Consider the following 7,190-nt stretch of genomic DNA (forward strand, 5'->3'; position numbering starts at 1 on the left):
GTGGTTTGAAGGTTTTGAAGCAAATGCTGATTTTTGATGTTGCTGCCTTATCTTCTTTGATACTAGCCAGCATCCTTTTCATGCGTTCGTGGCCTCATTGCCATCTTCATTGGGCCGCAGTGCAGGAGATTTTCCATTTTGGGATGGGGGGGAAGGACAGTGAACTTGTTTGTTTGTTTGTTTGGACATATTCCTGATATTTTTTTTCATCTTGGCAAGTCAGTGAAGTAAGGCTTGAGGAATGTCTTTTAGAGAGTGCCAAGTACCTTCTCCTTGACTCTGTTTGGGGTGCTCTCAGACATAATTTCAGTGAAGCCACCTGCAGCTTGATAAGAACTCATTTCATTTTGACCTGAGCTGTGGTGAGTGACACGACCGTTTGCATTTGCCCTTCCCCGTCGCACTTACACAACCCTTTTTGAAAATCGGCTCTCAGACTGGAAATATTTCCAAACGCTAACAGCTTTCTAACTACATTACTCTTTCTTTCTCACTGAAATGTTTTTGTAGCACGAGGTACTCCAGGCTACATTCCGCCATATTTATGTAAGTCCTTCATAAAACTCCAAAATCTTACTGGTTTTGAAGAATATTTATGGTAGTGATATACTTGAGGGGTCATAGAGAAAATGTAACACATCCTACAAGCCTTTCCTTGTAGGGTAGCTCAGTTGTTAGCATAGTCGCTTGGACTAACAGTGCTTTCCTGGTTCACTGGTAAGAGCAGACTGTCTCCACGCTCTGATACATTGTGGGGTAGATGAGCGGTCTCGGGGTTCCTGCTTCTAGAGGGGTCTCCCCCTGCAGGAGATCTTCAGATGTCCTCCGACATCTTAGCATTCTTTAAGAAAGAAGGAGCAGTTCACTTGTATGTGAGCAAGTAGCATTCTGGGGTTATTTGAGCAGATGTAGTATCTTACTAGTGATGCATATTTTGTGCTGTTTGTAACCACTGCATCCTCCTTTACATTCCCCGTGGGAATGTGCACCTGAAGTAAGATGTTAACAGTCTTCTTAATTAGCAAAAGCGATATAAACTGACACTTCAGAAGTTGCACAGCGTTTACACGTGTGGGTCGCTCAGAGTTGTGTAAATAGCTGTAAGGTTCTGCTTTGACTTTGGTCTTCACCAAACAGCGGAAGGTGATATAATCACCACTTCATGTCTTGATCTTTGGGTAGCTAAATCCAGTATATCAAGTACATCTGGTTCTACAAATCTAACCGTGCTATCCTGAGCTGAGTTATACACTTCTAGGCCCACTGACTTCAGTGGATTTAGGAGGCTGTAACTCTGCTTGGAATATACTGTAAACGTATTTTATTTGTGTCTACATGAACCCCTGTCCCCAGGAATAAAAGAAATAGTGTGTTTGCATAATTTATATTTTCCTGAACATTTTCCGTATTTCATAAATTTCTTAGCTGTCCGGTAAGAACTTACTTCAATTAACAGTGGGAAATCGTTGTCACAAAACACTTATGGGAATGAATTAGTACCGTACCTCCAGTTAAGCAAAGCATAAGGGAGACGGATTTTCAAAATAGGCACCTTGCTCTTTCTTGACTCATCCCCTTGTATTACTTTCCCTTTGTAAGCCTCGCTTTCTTTTACAGAACACGACCAGTTCACTAAAGTGACAGTGCCCTGTGCAAATTAAAACATTACTAAAATCCTATCAATAAGGGATCACAACACTGATCATCTGAAGAGGAAGATTTTTCTCGGAATCTTGTCTAACAGCTTCTCCCCTAAATCCTAACTCCTAACACGAATTACCGGCTGGTGCTGGACAGTGTAGATTAGGTTACCAAAAGCCCAGGCCGCAGCCCTCAGAAGACTCTGTATGCATCAAAGATGTACAGCTGTTACATGTGCTTACAATCGATACCCTCCACATCTGGTCCCCCTCAGACAGACAGCTTGGACTGCAACCATGCCAGTCAGAAAGCACGATATAACCTACATACAAAGCCAAGAAGCAATGTGAGCCGTACCCCAGATTACGAGGTGGTCCTATATGTTATGTGGTCAAAAAGCAAGCATTTGGGGAAGAATTTGCCTGTCTGAAGGACGATGAACACGGAGGCCGTGTCTTATCCCAAAGGCAATAAGTGAATCCATGGTAGAGAAGTCCGGAGACGTGCAGAGCAGATAACTTGAGAAACTGAGCCAATATAAACTGTAGGTCAGTTCACACAGTCAATGTGTAGTCTATGGTGAAGGAATTAAGCATGAAGGAAACAATGGACTTTCTGCTCATCCATTTCACGTCATGGCATATGCACTCCAGACAAGTCCCAGACACCCAGTTTTCTCTCTTCCTCGAGAATGCACTTACAAGAACATACGCACGATGAGCCGGTCTGTTCCCATTGCATTGAGTAGCGCATGGACCTGTATTGCTGCCACATATATTTCCAGTGGTGGCTGGAGCACTGAGGCAGGCAAGTCAGCAAGCAGGCCTTGAGCGAGGCACACAATGGAGCCCTGCCTGGGAACAGCAGTTGCTGGGTAACCAGTATTCCTCCTCTGCCTGCCACTGTGGCTGCTAGGCAATACTCACTACCAGGGACACAAGCACCCCGCTTCCCCCACCCGGAACAGCTCTGAGCCAAAGAGGCAAGTTCCTCCTGGAAGCTGCTCCTGACCGGAGGCGAGGTGTGCACTCTCTTCTTTCCCTCTTTCATGCTCTTACCCAGCATGAATATGTGCACAGGATACATATGGAAGTCTGTCAAGGCGCAACCAACAGGGCAACCCAAGCAAGGGGCTTCCAAGGCAAGTGAGGAGCAGAGGTGGTCGGCCATTGCCTTCCTCTGCAGAGCCTTCCTTGGTGGGCTCCTATCCAAGTACCGACCCTGCTTAGCTTCCGAGGCACGACAAGATCAGGCTGTACGGTGCTGCCCGTCCTCCCAAAATAAATGTGTATGTAAGTGCTGTTGAGTGGCAACCAACCAATGGGGACTCCAGCAAGGGGCTTCCAAGGCAAATGAGAAGCGGAGGTGGGGCCCCATTTCCTTGCTCTGCAGAGTCTTCCTTGGTGGTCTCCCATCCAAGCACCTACCCTGCTTAGCTTCTGAGATCTGATGAGATTGGGCTGTGTCCCACTGCCTTCCGTCCATGCATACGGGCAAAACAACCCTTCTACAAATGATAAGCAGCACTGGGTATTCCAAAACAGCCCAATCTATTGGCAAACTCTGTATAGAGAGCGATGAGCAGGAATTTCAGATCTACCAGAGATGGCTAGGGAATCAAAGGGCAGTGGATTTTTCCCACCCTGACTCAAATACTTGGAACCATTGACTTTCAGCGCCCTGCACTTTCATGATCATCCCTGATGAATACAAGCCAATGTTGGGCATGCAGGGCTTCAGAACATCCTTTGTCTGGGATCATGAGCACATATTTTAGCTGGGTGCCCTTTCATTTATCATGCGATTTAAGATACAGTTTAAACTGCTCTGGCAGAATGTGAGAGCATTGGCAGGTACCGCTAATAGAGGCAGGTTGCTGTAGAATTAGTAATATTTGTATCACTGCCTCGTTGCCCCCTGCTCCTCATTGCTCTGATTGAACCACAGGCTTAGACTGCTATTGAAGGGTGCCCCGATGAAGGGGAAGGGGGAGGCTGTAAGATAGGAAGAGGTCATCAGAAAGATTGCAGATGCTTGATATTACAAGAGCTCTCACATCTCTTCCCTGGCTGTGCATTCTCAACTGCATTATGTAGGTGGGACCAGAGCTGTACAGTTTTCTCCTTTTTGGCGGCTAGTTTGCTTTTGCCTGTTTAAAGTGATTTGAAAAGTGAAATACGGCTATAATACCAAGCACATGTTTTGTTAGTGGAGCTCGTAACTATTATTTCCTGGAGCCACCTTTATTTTCTTTCAACAACCCGTTCAATAGCAGATCCGTAAAGAACTGAATGTATGACCATTCATAAGTTTATGAAGAAAAGGGTTTTCATTCCATGTATCAAACGTAGTTATAAAACATCTTCCCTTTATGCCTCCCTACCTTTTTTTCCCCTCTTTCAGTGGAAGGCAGATGAGTAGAGAAGTCATCTGTCCTTTGCTCCTAATGGATTTTGGCTTCTTCAGGCTTAGTTTTGTACCAACCTGAGTAAGATACGTAGTAAGACATGGTTGACATATGCAATGGAATTGTAGCACTACAAATCTGAATAGCACACTAGGTGAGAACTTTTTAAGTAAAACTAATGCATACCAAGTCTGGGATAATCATTGTTAATGTTAATATTCAGCTTCTATTTTAAACTGTAGGAAAGCTACTGAGTGCTTCCATTTTAAAAAGTTGTGACCTGAATATTCGTAGTTGTGTGTTTACCAGTTAGGATTTATCTCGTAGGCTTCCCACGGCCCTCACGTTAATGGGATGAGGGGTCCTGAAGGGGACTGGTGGCTGTCCAGGTGTATCTGCTTGAAGGCTTCATGCTCAGAAGTCACTGTTGCACATTATGCACCCCAAATGGCAAAGGACTCTTGCGGAAAACTCGGGTCCCTTTCATCAGGTGGCAGGAGAATGCAGACAAAGGCATTGCCGTGGCCTGCAATATTTTCCAAGCACTTTAGCGTCCCCTATTCTATGAGCAGATAGATATTTTTTAAAGACGGGATATTTATTTTTTACTTCTGTGAAAATCCCTAGTACCTAGAACCTGCATCCCTCAAAAGATCCAAATTTAATGTGCAGTTCTCTGTGACCGGTTATGGGCGACAGAGGTTTGGCAGGGCTAATCGATTTCGTTTTGTGGACGTCTCCTTGATCATATCCTTGTTGCACGGCAGGAAAAAGGGTGGATTAACTAGCGTTCAGTCTCTTCTTATGGGAGGCTGCTTTTACAAACGTGCAATCCGCTCTTTGGGGACGAGAGATCACACAAGCTCCACCAGAGGCCCCAGTTCTTTGGAAGGCAAGGAGTCCTCCATGCCTCTCCAAGAATTAATATTGGCAGTGCTGCAGTGTCTGCAGTAGTTGAGCATAGAGGAATGGGATTGGAATGAGATCCGTCTGGCCATCTGCCAGATTCAGAGTTCTCTGCCCTGATTACGCAGCTTGTGGAAGATCTCTCTGATAAGGAGCTATGGATTGTATGGCGTGTTGACTTGGCTCTCATTACAGTTGTGAAAGCACCAAAAATAGACTGTCCTGAGATAATATAGAAGGTCCTGGACATGTGGGAAATCGAGACATGCAACAAAGAAAAACGTATAAGGTTACCAAACACCTGCTCTGCCCCCCCCTGTAAACATTTGATGCGAGCTGAGTATGTTCCAGCATGCACAGGATATTGAAAAGAAAATTTCCAATCCGAAGGCTGAGTAATATAAAGGGGAGAAATTAGCCTGCATCTCCCAAGGGCAAAGTGAGGTTTTCAGTTTAATCTAGGGAGTCTCCTGGTGCACGGAAAAATAGGACTTTGTTAACTAACCAAAACAAAATTGGGAATCCTCCAAAGCCTCCTAAAAACTGAACGTGTTCCTGGGGTGTAAGAATTCTGAAAGCCTTGAGAGTCTGCAAAAGGGGGACATCCCCTCAGATTTTATCAAAATCTGGTGGAGAAGTCCTACTTATTTCCTCTTCCCAGGTTTCCCTATGGGCAAAGACAGTATTTCCATCTTTTGATGCCAAGTTCTTAGAGTGTCAAAGCCAGTAAAAAACATGAAATTCCCGTGCATATTATCAGTAAGTTGTATTCCTTCTACTCAGTTTTTTATCTGGTGTCTAATACAGTTTTTGCCTAATGATTGCTTTACTATTTGTGTCTTCAAGGTATTGGAAGTGAAGGGGAAAGTCTGTGTAAACACAACTTCATTAGGCTGATGAAGTGTGACGATCTTATACACATTTCCCAAGGGTAGAGATGCACAATCCCCTAAGATATTTCCCTCTATTTGAAAGCAGAATGAGAGGACCTCCAATTTCATTAGGGAACAGATGGTGGGGAACATGGAGCTTAATCCTTCCCCTCTGCACCATTTCCCAGATCGAAATTGCCCCCCACAATTGCTACTACACCCCTGGGGGAAAGAACAGCACCCACTGGCTTTTTAGCTTTGGGGGCACTCTAGAGCCAGTTTGGTGCAGTGGTTAAGAAGAGTGCGGACTCTAATCTGGGAGAACTGGGTTTGATCCCCCACTCCTCCACATGCAGCTGCTGGTGTGACCTTGGGTCAGTCACAAGTTTTTTCAGAGCTGTTCTCGAGAGAGCTCTCTGAGCCCCACATACATCACAGGTTGTCTGTTGTGGGGAGAAGCAGAGAAGGTGGTTGTAAGCTGCTCTGAGACTCTTGAGTGAAGGGCAGGATATAAATCCAATCTCCTCCTCCTCTTCTTTTTCTTCTTCCTCCTCCTCTTCTTCTAGATCAGGAAGAAGGTGTAAGGCAAAGAATTAATTACCCTTGAGCCTCTTCTCTAATCAAACTGACAGCCCCCTGCAGTGGCCTTGAAGTAAAGCTACTAATATTGGGAGATGGAATCACTGGTCTCCCGTGTCACATCTGTTTTACACAAACGCTGCTCTTTTAAAAGTTCTGAAGAAATACAAACAGCTTCCTTAATTGCAGTAGGTGTCTATTAAGCTGTGGATCTATGAGAAAGCAGGTTTTGAAAAGTTACAGTGTTCTGCAGAACAGAGTAGGAGGGTAATGCACAACTGGGGTGATGCACATCTGGCGAGACGATCTGTGGCCCACAAAATATTTGTTAGTGTTTACAGTTACACAAAACACTCTTTTTTTTTTTTGCACAGGTGGTTGTAGTTCATGACACGTTTCTTTTATATACCACAACTATCCCTATGGAATTCTACTGCGGAAGGGTAGGTTAGACTACATTACATACATATATATGTATGTATGTATATATATATATATATGAACACTTCTCCATGCCAAATTTGTATGCACAAATCTCCAAGCATGTAAGGTGGGTCTTTGAAAGTATAAATGGAATCGTGTAAATAGCTTCACAGATAATGTGGGTTCTGCATATTTTAGCAAGGGGGAAAAAAGCTATAGACAGTACTCTGTTTAAGTGTCTGAACATAAAGAATTCCCATTGAGGAGCATTTTTGTAAAAACCCAGTTAGTGCTGCGGTATGGGAGACGCATGGAATGCCTCTTGGGGGCCTTTGTTTTGACTCTGAGGCTGCAGCAGCAGA

Source organism: Gekko japonicus, unplaced genomic scaffold, assembly GCF_001447785.1.
Source record: "Gekko japonicus isolate JY-2015 unplaced genomic scaffold, Gekko_japonicus_V1.1 scaffold769, whole genome shotgun sequence".
Classification (NCBI taxonomy): domain Eukaryota; kingdom Metazoa; phylum Chordata; class Lepidosauria; order Squamata; family Gekkonidae; genus Gekko; species Gekko japonicus.